Source organism: Bos indicus, chromosome 15 (assembly GCF_029378745.1).
Source record: "Bos indicus isolate NIAB-ARS_2022 breed Sahiwal x Tharparkar chromosome 15, NIAB-ARS_B.indTharparkar_mat_pri_1.0, whole genome shotgun sequence".
Taxonomy (NCBI): Eukaryota; Metazoa; Chordata; class Mammalia; order Artiodactyla; family Bovidae; genus Bos; species Bos indicus.
This window is the reverse complement of record NC_091774.1, coordinates 53,535,215-53,547,243: the sequence shown is the minus strand read 5'-3', so window position 1 is coordinate 53,547,243 and position 12,029 is coordinate 53,535,215. Positions and strand designations below refer to the sequence as shown.

Here is a 12,029-nt window from a genome sequence, read left to right as displayed (position 1 = left end):
AAATCGTTCTATGCTTATAGAATATTGTCTCAAGTTTCACATAAATTAGATCACTCTAAACATGGTCTATTATCATTTGAGAATAAGTTGTGAATAGTTTTTGATGTCAAGAAATAGACCCATATCATTATTTTAAACAGTTGTTTAATGCATTGTTTGTATATATAATTTAACCAGCTCCTAGTGATGGACACTTAACGTTTACCCCACTATAATCAACAACCTGCGATAACAACCTTGTCCATTCATCTTTTCCAAATTGATTATCTTTTTAAGGTAAATTATTAAAAGTAACGGAGCTGGGTCAAGAAGTACCCTCTTTTTATATTTGAGCTCAAGCTGCCAAGTCGTCTAGTTTTGCAGGGAGACCAGAAGGAAGCTGCTGCATTAGTTCTGGTGCGAGACAGTGGTAAACGGTTATTTCGAAGAGTACAGAATCGCAGGTGATCTTGCCCATCTAGGCCTGTACTCGGCTGGGTGGCATATTTCCTTCCCTTTCCCCTCTCTTTCACTTCTTTATTTTAACATGGAGGAAGAACTGAGAACTGCATCTCCCAGCATTTCGCAGGGACCACACTCCCTGGGAACTGTAGTACCAGGTCTGAGAAGGGTCCGGAAAGAGGGCGAGAGGCTGTGAGACATGCTGGGAAATGTAGTCCAGCGGGAGGAGGTCTTAGGGTGTGTGGAGGAGTGTGCGCGCGCGTAGAGGTTGGAGACGCCGCAAATATCGTCCCTTGAGGATGGGGCTGCTGGGTGACCTAACTTCCTTCCTGTGTGGTCTCTGAGTCTACAAAAGCTGCCCGCGGGTGGTTGGCTTTACTCCATTGTCTGTGACCGAGGAGGGAGCGGTCCCTCCGCTTCGGGCGTACGGTCGGAGGCGCAGGCGACGCGCCGGGCGGAGCGGGGTTTGCCGGGAGTTGTGGTCCCGGCGAGCTGAGGCTGTGGGACGTGTCGCGGTGCTGCGCCGGCTCCTCCTTCCCCTCCCTTCTCAGCGGCCCCCCGCCCCTTCCCTCAGCCTCCTCCTCCCTCGCCCGCAGCCCAGCGTCCCCTGCCCCCACCCGTCGGGCTCCTCGGCGGCTACTGCAGAGGATTCAGAGCCGAGTCGCTGAGGAGGAGGCGGCTCCTGGTCCCTGCGCGCCATCCGCCACCTTACTGGACACGGGCGACGGAGCGAGAGCGTCGCCTCTGTAGCCTTCAGAGAAGACAAGGGCATCGCCGCCTCAGCTGCCGCCGCCGCCGTTTTCGCCTGCAGCGGCTCGCCGGTGAGGAGATACACCCCCACCCTACGCCGCTCCGCTCTCGCTGAGCCTGGGCCGGTGGTACTGGGGAGAATGAGAATGGGGGCTGCGGACCCCCTCACGGGTTGGGGGAAGGGGGTTAAGGTCGCGATGGAACGGCGGGCTGGCAAGGGAGACTTGTCCAGGCGCGGGCTGGGGGTGGGGTGAGGGTGGGACACTAGCAGGTTGCGGGGGGAGCGACGAAGCAAGGGGACTTTTAATGGAAACGACCTGGGACAGGAGTATGGGATTGTAGGGTTGGGATGGAATTTGGATGGTTTGGGGCGAAATGGATGGTGAAACTGGAGTGGGATGGCTTCTAATGGGGGAGGGGACTGAATGAGGATGGTGGATTTGGGGTTGGCCTGGAGCAACTGACAGCTTGGGATCTGGGCCGGGTTGCGGGCTAAGGGGTTGATTTCAATAGAAAGTGCGACTGCAGAGTTGGATAGGACCCTGGGGGGTGGTTAATTCTGGAGTGTGGCGTGGACCTTCCTCAGGCTGATAGAGGAGGTAGGAGCTGGGGGTGAGGGGTTTTGGCATGGGTTGAGACCTGAGCTTGAAGTGGGCGCTTGCCATCTGGGGTGGTGGAATTTGTTGAGACTTAAGGAATAGCGTGGGTTAGGCGAGCAGAGGAGGTAGAATTTGGGGTTTTCCTGGGGAGTGCTTATGGAAGTTGTAATAGGACCTGGTGGGGGGGTGGGACTTTTAATGAGGGGAGTGTGAGGGAGCTGGCAGGACGGGGTAAATTAGTAGAAGTTAGGCCCCAAATGGGCAAACAGGGATCGAAATTGGGGGTGGGGTGGGGTGGAAACACAGCGGGATGGCATTTAGAGTGATGTTAGAACTGCTGGTGGCTCCCTGTGTACAGGATGGAGGCGGAGGGCAGAGAAGATGCTTCCGGGCTGGACTCACCAAAAGAATAGTGGCAGGTGGTGAGCAAGGTTGGGGGATGGTATCTTGAAGAAGATGTCCCTTGGCCAAGGTGGCCGAGGCTGTTTGGGAGAAAGAATGTATGAGATGAACTAGGAGGACCGGAGAGGTGGGTGATGATAGTGAGGTAGCTGCTGCTAGATGGGGCTAATTAAGGAGTGGGAAACCTGGGGCTATTGGTATGGAGTGGGCAGGGAGGATGGAGAGGGGCAGTAAGCAATATTGGGAGGAGGTTGATTGGATGATTCTGGACAGGAAGGATTGGGATGGCCTCCAAGAGACAGGAGAGGGTTGGGAGTGGACTTAAATGGACAGCTTTGGAGGCTATGGTTGGGGGACATTGCAGGGGACGGAGAAGGTACATTAAAGACTGGTTTCTAGAGGACTTCTTAAGCTGTTACTTTGTTTCATTTGTATTAGTATCATGTGGAAGTAAACCATCACAAAGGGTAAAGATGAGTGGGGCTTCAGTCAAGGTAGAATTGAGGAGGGAAGGTATCTTCTATTATTCATGTATTTTAAAAAGAAAGTTGAGGGGAGAACCCACTGTCATAACTAAAGGTGAAGAAGATGAAACTGGAATGTGATAGATACCTTTCTGTTTGATGTCTCTTTCTGTCCAAGGTGTGTTTTAAAAATTAGTCCTGAAATTTGGTATTAAATAGATTTGATGAGCTTAAGTAGTTAAGGGAACATTCCTTACTTGAGAACTGATGAATGAGACTGAAAAATATGAGGCTGAATTTATTTCCTAGTCAGGCAACGTGCGTGTATTCAGAAAGAGCTTACGCCTTTTTTTCCCCCCTCTTAAAATTGATTGCTTGAAGACTCCATTTATTGGTGTCCTTGTTTGCAAGGCAATTAGGCCCATCATTGTATTGCAGGCTAATAATCCTGAGATGAATCTTGGCACTACTGCTTTATCTAAACAGAAGACAGGAAATATGGAAAAGTCATAAATATTCATTGGTGAGATGGTTTGCTATTGATGGAGTTTTTCATTTGATTCTCTTTTGACATTACTTGATAAGATTTAAAATAATTGGATTGTATTTCTATAGATTGAATTTTCTTCCAAAGGAATTCAGGTGGTTAGAATTCTGTCAGATGTAGATAAAAACATAGAATCATTTTTATTTTATTTATTAGGAGATATAAGCGTATTGCATTAACTACAAAAATAATACATCCATCTATTCATCAGAGATTTTATTTAAAACTTAATGATATGCTCATTCTTATGGCAGAATAGTGATGTTGGAAGGTAGAGAGGGATGTTAATGGAGGAAACATCTTTAGGGAAATGGTTTTCTGGACTTAATTGCATTAACTATGATATGTTAAACATGAAGTGGCTGTTGATTAGTGCTCAGACTGAGGAGAAAATGGGGAGAGATGTAAAGATAAAATTGGCACCAATGGGATCAAAATAATTCTAGTTTTTGGTTCAAGCTTCAGAGTTTAGCTCGTAAACAAACCATTTTCCTTGGCTTTCACAATTGAGCACATAAAAATACCCAATATAAAGAATCTTTTTTTGTTGTTCTGAAATGGACAGAATGATTGAAGGTTGGACTTAATCGTTGGAATTGAAAGTGTTTTGTTATGAGGAAGCTTTCTGTGTTACAATGAAAATCAGGTTTGAGCAGTTACTGGTAATTTGATGAGAGTGTAATCTAACTAATGCAAGCGTTTCTCCTCATAACTTTACTCTGGGGTCCAGCCATTGCTTTTGTGCATCTGCAGGCTTGATATAGAGGTGGGACATTTATATTAAAGCTGTAGCTTTTGAGAGCTCAAAATGGAAAATAATCACTTGGGAGAAATGTCTTGGTGGATTTTTTTTTTTTTTTATCATAACTGTGTTCACCTGTTCAGTAGAAATGTATATAAAGTGTTTTAGTATCTTTACCTCATTTGATTCTTCCAATATTCTGGTAGCAAGAGGAGCAGTGGAGGTATTGGTGTACAGGTACACTGGTTGAATGAATAGCTTGTGAATTAAGAGGTTGAGAGTCTTGGTTTCAAATTCCCTTTCTACCACTTGATAGCTGAATAATTTCAGTAAAGTTATTAAAAACTTTTTATCTTAGTGGTAATGTTTAAACAACATTGTGAATGTACTTACTGCCACTAAATTTTACAATTAAATACAATTAAAAATGGTAAAAATTTAAAAAACTAACACTTCAGAAGGCTGTCTAGGGGAACAAATCAGTTCATGTCCTGAAATAACTTTATGTCCTGAAAACATTGCACATATGTGAAATATTTGTTCACTATTTATTTACTTATTGCCTGCTAAGTGCCAGGGGCAAATGAAAATGAACAAAAAAACAGTTGTCAAGGAGCTTTCAGTGTCATAGGAGACATAGATGATTTAAATGTGGTGAGAAGGGACTTCCCTGGTGGTCCAGTGGTTAAGACTCCACACTCGCAATGCAGGGGACATGGGTTTGATCCCTGGTCAGGGAGCTAAGATCCTGAATGCTGCAAGGTGCAGTTAAAAAAAAAAAAAAAGTTAGAAAAGTGAGGCAAAACTAATATGGTGGTCAAGAGTGTGGATTCTGAAGTCTGTCCACCATTTACTAGCAGTGTGACCTTGGGCACAATGGTCTCATCTGTAAAATGGGCATAAGAGGACTAATCTCACAGGTTGTCTGGAGAATTAAACTAATCCATGGAAAGCATTTAATACAGTGTGTTATATAGTACACATTAAAAAGTATTAGTTGTTGCTATTATTATTAGACAGGAAAAGACTAGAATGTGAATAGCCTCTTGTGTCCTACCATTGAGTTCTTAGTTATTTATGTTATTTATGTTCTATTATTTATTAAGGAGGTATTACTTTGTATTATTATCTCAGTTTATCTACATATACATGTTTGCATATTGGTTCTATAGTCTAGGAACTTTAAACAGTAAAGTACTAAACATATGTTAAGTGTTAGCTTTCTCATATAAAATAAGAAAAACTGCTCTGAGAAGAGTAAAAACTGGTCTTAATACTTAAGATTATACTGTAAGTGGAAGAGTTTGGGTTTTAGACCTGAAGTTCTTATTCTTCAATCCTGTTTATATCTTCTTTTCAAATTGTGAAATAAATCATATGTATAAAAGTTTGTGTAATATAAATCTTCAATTTAAAGACTGATAGCAAATTGAAGGCCTCAGTTTTTGCTACTCAGCTTAAAAGGAGATTTTTAGTATCTTTAAAGCTTCTTATGATTGATTCCTTTCCTTCCTTCTCCCTCAGAAGTAACTACCACTTTGCTGAATTTTGTGTGAATCATTCCCTTTTAAAAATAATTTTACGAAACAAATATGTATCCTAAACAGTATATTTTATACCTTTACAACTTTATATAAATAGAAAAATGTGTAAGTATTTTTCTGTAGCTTGCTTTATTCTTATTTATTATCCTTATTTTTTAATTTTAAAAGAGCTTTATTTCTTCCACCATTAATTAAAATAACATGCTCATGATAGAAATTGGAAGTTATAAAAAAGTAAAAGGAAGCAAAATTATTGTCTGTAGTCCCTTTACTCAGCAGCATTTCTTCTTTGTATGTATATTATATGTGCTTAGCTGCTCAGTTGTGTCCAACTCTTTGTGACCCCATCGACTGTAGCCCGCCAGGCTTCTCTGTCTGTGGGATTCTTGCAGGAATTCTGGAGTGGGTTGTCATGTCCTCCTACAGGGGATCTTCCCAACTCAGGGATGGAACCTGGGTCTCTCGCATGCAGGTGGAGTCTCTACCATCTGAGCCTCCAGGGAAGCCCATGTATATTATATATACATATTTAAAAATGTATATTCTTCAGTAACTTCCTGTAAATATGCACACACATACCTATATGGGTAGTCTAGATGGCAAGAGAAACCAGTTTACATTTATGGATTATCCAGATATGGGTCAGTCAGACTTGGAAATAGGAATGGGAGTGGGTAGTAGCAACCTTTGTGAGCTGTGAAAGAACAGCATCTTAGATTTACTACATACTGATTCTTTGTAATACCGACTTAGAACGTCATGTCGTGTTTTTGCAAGTCACTTAACTCTCCTCTGATCCGAATTTTTGTGCATCTTTTTGCAAAAAGGCAACCTGGTACATTGGTCCTCACCTGATTGTTCAGGAAGGTCTGTCATCTGATGTACAGAGCATACCATGAATAGGAAATCCTTATACATATCAGAAGCTTAGCAACCTAAGCAGCCTAAATACCAAGAATTTTTTGTATAAGAGATGTGAAATCCAAATTCATTAGTAATCAGTTGGAGCTTCAGTTTACTCACCTGTAAAATGGGTCTCAAATGAGATAATAAATGTGAAAATACTCTTTAAACTGTGAAGGATAATATAAATGTTAATTTTTTTTTTTCCCCTCTAGTTTACAAAACTGAAATCAGGCACCCACACAGAGGTGAAAAGCTTGTCAAATTTGGTTTATTGCCTTTCTGAAGGGTTCTTCTCCTAGTGGAGGAGGAGTACATGAAGAGCAGTTCACAGTTTCTCCCTTAAAACTTGAAGATTGTTAGATACAGTGGGACAGAGAGGCTGTTAGAGACCTTTCTCCTAGTGAGTTTATGGGACCTGGTTCTACGTTAACTGCTGGCTTGCTCAAAATGGAACAGTTGAGACTTTTTGAAGTGGAGAATGTGGTGTGCAATGTATGTTTTCCACTATCCTGACAAATACAGTCGTTTCCCTCTTAGTTTTCTACCTGTAACTTATTACAGAGATAGAGTACAGTGAGATGGATCATTTGTGCATATGTAAAAGATAATATTCAGTTGTTGGGTTATTTAATGGATTATATGAGATGAGAAGTGCTTCCTTGGTGGCTCAGATGGTAAAGAATCTGCCTGCAATGTGTAATAGTACAGCTTTCTAGCATGTAAAGTGAAAGTTGCTCAGTCGTGTTTGACTCTTTGCAACCCCATGGATCTTGGCTCACTGGACTTTTTAAAATTCTTTCTTTGAGTAGTCTTGCCCATTCTATTGGCTTTAACTGCTATCGTATGCTGATGACTGTCAAAATTTCTGTCTCCAGCTCAAACATCTTTCCTGATCTCGACTTGTATATCTCACTTGCTATTGACAGCCTACATTTTGATGATCCTTAAATTCAGTAGGTCCAAAACAGAACTCATTTTCCCCATCTACTTCTGACTTCTCCCTTTTTATCTCCCCTAAAAGTTAAAATCATCCCTTCCTGTAGTTTTGTCCTAACTTAAAGGCACTGCTGTCCATCCAGCCATTCAAGATATGAATCTGTGCTATTAGTCTTTTCTTGTCCCTTATCCTGTAGCCCCAAATAAATCCTCCTAAATATTCCTGAAATTCATCTCCCCTTTACTACTGTCACCTTAGTTCAGCTCTTAATCTTGCCTGTACAAGGACAGTAGCCTCCTAACTTGTTTTTGTATCATCCATGTGCAATAGTAAACCTGTCTTCCTCTCAGCAGCAGAATGTCCACATCATTCCCTTGCTTCAGTCCCTTCATTGGCTCTGAAGTCTAAGCTCCTTAGCATGACATATTATGCCTTCTGTTATGACCTGTCCCGATGTACTTCACTGGTAACACTGAGCAGTATGTAGTTTATACAGATGTTTTACAGTTTTACACCTTTGCTCATGCTGTTTCTCCTTTTATTCATCCCTCTGGGTTCTTTCAGCATCCTTAAAGTTTGTCATAAGTTCACAAGGAGCACCCAGTGTGTGCCCCTGTTACAGTACTTGGGCTGTTTCAGGAAAATTGACTGTTTCTGTCTGCCCCTTCACTTAACTGTAAGTTTCTTGGGAGCAGGGACTGTGTTCTAGTCATCTTTATAGTCCTTGCTCCTGGAGGGTGCCTTGTAAGTAGTGAATGATTAATTTTTGAACTGAACATAGAAGAGATGACAAACCAATAATATGATATTCTAATGAGTAAGATGATAGGTGTTTTTCCAGATGTAAATTTTTATTTATTTACAGTGTAATTTAGAACTTAATTGGATTGATAAAGGCTTTGGTAATAATGATATATAACACAGGTTTCAAAAGTGGAAGACAGCAAGATGTGCTCAGTGGTTAGCAAATGCTTCTATAAAATATTTTAGGCTTTGTGGGCCACATACAGTCTCTGTTATTTTTTTCTCCTCCTTCTCTTTCCTCTCCACATCTCCCTTCTTTCCTCCTCCTATGTTTCATTCTTAGTTAATAGGCTGTACAAAAACAGGCTGTGGGTGTGCCGTAGCTTGACAATCCCTGGTATGTTATCAGAAATCAGGCTTAAAAGTTGTAAAATTTTTATTTTTTTGGCCCTACCACATGGCATGCAGGATCTTAGTTCCCTGACCAGGGTTAGAACCTGTGCCTCCTGCAGTGGAAGTACAGAGTTTTAGCCCTGGACTGCCAGGGAAGTCCCTTAAAGTTGTAGAATATTGAAGAGCTTAGAGACTAAAGTGAGCTCAATTTTCATGTTTTGTTTATTATAAAATTTAGTTCCTTTAGGCAATTATGCATTTTAGTATGAAAAATAATTGTACAGAGTCTTTTTTGTCAAAGTATTCTGTTCATCTAAAAGTTTGACATTTTGTTAAATGGGCCATCGATTTCTGTATAAAGATGCTTTGAAAACACCTTGGTTTGTAAAATTCCAGTACAACTTCCCCACCTTTCTCAGTTTATGCAGGTGTCTGGATGTGCCTTTCAGAATATGTCTGTTTTTATGATGATATAAATTGTGTTGTTTCTTAGATGCAGACATTTTGAAGGAACCCTAGGGTGATCTATTTTTCACAGAAGGTTCAATCCCTGGCTGACTAGAGATTATAATCTTGATTTGGCTTCTGATCATGTCCTTCAAGCTTGATAGTTTCTGCTGATGCTCATTTTCTAGTCTCTGTGTTGTAACTTTTTATACATATCCTAGTTTTCTTTTCTTCTTTTTTTTTTTTTAAGGTATCATGTTTTTGTTTCTGTTTTTTGGCTGTACCATGTGGCTTGTTGGATTTCAGTTCTGCCACCAGAGATTGAACCTGATCCTTGGCTGTGAAAGCCTGGAATCCTAACCACTAGGTCACCAGGGAACTCTCTGTCTTAGTTTTCTAATGTGTTGTCTCTCTCTTTTATTTTGAATTGATAGCAAAAACCCTATTTGTATGTATGTGTGTGTATATATATGCATATATATATATATGTATAGTTGCATTACTTATATTTCTGCAAATATAATTATACTTTATTTGATCTGCAGTGCACAGGTTAGTCATGTAGCATTATTTTCATTTTAAGGATTAAGAAATCAAGACATAGGACTAGTAGGAGATGAGTGTGAAAAGATGAAAAGGGCTTAATATTTGAATATCTGTGGTAGGGAGTATGCTGGGTGCTTACTCTCTCTGAGTATATAATTTAATCCTCATATTTACCCATTTTAGGGTATTGCGCCCATTCTATAGAAGAGGAAGCTGAAGAAACTGAGACCTGTGGGGACTAAGTAGCTTGCATTTGGTTATATAGTAAGAGAAGAGAAGCTTGTATTAAAAATCTGATCCACCTTAGTCCAAAGCCCTTATTCTTTTTACTGTACTGTATATAAAGCTCCCTTGTTTTAAATTCTTAGATCAATATTTTTCAACCTACTTAAATGAGTAGTAGCTGGGCTACACATTCAACTTCCCTGAAGATCTGTTTTAAAAAACTGTGCTAGTTCTACTCTGACTAGTGCTAATAAAACTTCTTCAGGTGAGTCTAAAGCAGGTATGTGTATGGGTGTACTTTTTTTTAAGAAAATATAAATTAAAAAGAAATTGTATTGCTGTATATATAACATATGAAGAAAAAGTGCACAAAAAATGTAAACAGCATTCAGATCAAGAAATTTGGGAATTCCTGGTGGGTCAGTGGTTGGGACTTGGTTCTTTCACTGCTGTGGCCCAGGTTCAGTCCCTGGTTGGGTAATGAATATTCTAACTTCCAATACCATAGATTATTTTTTGCCTCTTTATGAATTTTTATAACGTATGACTGGCTTTTTGCACTCAACTTTGTTTGTGAGATTCATTTATGTTCTTGCATTTAGCAGTGGCCTTCCCCGGTGGCTCAGAATCCACCTGCCAATGCAGGAGATTTGTTTTTGATCCCTGGGTTGGGAAGATCCCCTGGAGAAGGAAATAACAATCCGCTCCAGTATTCTTGCCTGGGAAATCCCATGGACAGAGAGGCCTGGCAGGCTACAGTCCATGGGGTGGCAAAGAATTGGACCAGATTTAGCAACTAAACAACAATAACAATGTAGCAATAATTTGTCCTTCTCACTGCTATATAGCTGCTACTGCTGCCAAGTCGCTTCAGTCATGTCTGACTCTGCGACCCCATAGACGGCAGCCCACCAGGCTCCCCCGTCCCTGGGATTCTCAAGGCAAGAACATTGGAGTGGGTTGCCATTTCCTTCTCCAATGCATGAAAGTGAAAAGTAAAAGTGAAGTTGCTTAGTCGTGTCCGACTCCTAGCGACCCCATGGACTGCAGCCTACCAGGCTCCTCCATCCATGGGATTTTCCAGGCAAGAGTACTGGAGTGGGGTGCCATTGCCTTCTCTGCTGCTATATAGCAATAGTTCTCAAACCTTTTGGTGTCTTCACTCTTGCTTTTGAAGACCCCTAAGAACTTTTGTTTGTGGGTTGCATCTACCAATATTTGCTGTTTTAAAAATCAAAACTGTGCATTTAAAAATAATAAACCTATTAAATATAGCATGTTTTAATGAAAATAGCTATATTATTACCCCCAAATAGAAGGATATTATTTACAATTTTTCCAAAGCTTTTCACTGCCTGACTGGACATATATCTGCTTCTACATTCAATCTGTTGCAGCTGGTTGTTTTGTTTATGGTATATAAAGCATATCCTGCCCCATGTATGAGTGCGTGTGCATGCTAGGTCGTGTCCGACTCTTTGTGACCCTGTGGACTATAGCCCACCAGGCTCCTCTGTCCGTAGGGTTTTCCAGGCAAGAATACTGGAGTGGGTTGCCATTTCTTTCTCCAGTCCCATATATATGTGGCTAGAAAAGGGAGGAATGTTTTAATTGACTTTTTTTGGCTGTACCACAAGACTTGGGGGATCCTAGTTCCCTGACCAGGGATTGAACCTAGACCCTCAGGTAGTGGGAGCATGGAGTCCTAACCTCTGGACTTCCAGGGAATTCCCTTGGTTGACTTTTTAGGTAATTGATGGATATCCTTTTTTTTTTTTTTTTATAATATTACACTGAAACTTGTCAACTGGTAGTTTCTTTAGAGGTCCATTATTTTATGGACCCTGAAGCTATACAGTGAGCCTTTCATACTCTATTATACTGAAGTCTGCTGGTCTGTTTTGTACTTTTGAATGGGTTTTCTATTCATGCATAATTTTGTGTCACCGTGCTTTGGTCATCTGGAAAATATTGGCTCATTGAGTTATGCAGATCTTGTAAAAATGTTGACATATTTTATCATACAGTGTCAGATATTACATTTGTTAATATCTCCACCAATTCTATCAGACAAGACTTCTCTAATTTTTGCTTGAAAGCTCAAATTTTGTCATTGGCAACAAATACTGACAGTTGTTTTCCTTGAAGTGACAGTCTCACATTGTTCATTTTTGAAAAAATGTCTGCCAAACATCCAAGTCTGAATAATCAGTTTGTCTGGCAGTTGTTTTTTTAAGTTAAAATGGTGTTTCATGAAAAAAAAAAGTGGGGGGGGCAGGTAATTCAGCTTGCAACTCAATTGCATAAGTGCCTTAGTGTTTTTTCTTGAGAAAACTCTTGTA

At 40.6% G+C, this 12,029-nt stretch overlaps 1 protein-coding gene across 4 annotated transcripts in view; it reads left to right on the top strand.

Moving 5' to 3' along the window:
* The first annotated feature begins 891 nt into the window (after positions 1-891).
* The window catches only part of FAM168A (family with sequence similarity 168 member A), a 202,420-nt gene continuing 191,282 nt past the window's right edge, over positions 892-12,029 (top strand). For 3 of the 4 annotated variants that reach the window (XM_070803870.1, XM_070803869.1, XM_070803868.1), the window contains exon 1: positions 892-1,262. The gene's annotated coding sequence lies outside the window, so the exon portion shown is untranslated. The remainder of the gene's footprint in view (positions 1,263-12,029) is intronic. The other variant, XM_019975031.2, reaches the window with a different exon arrangement.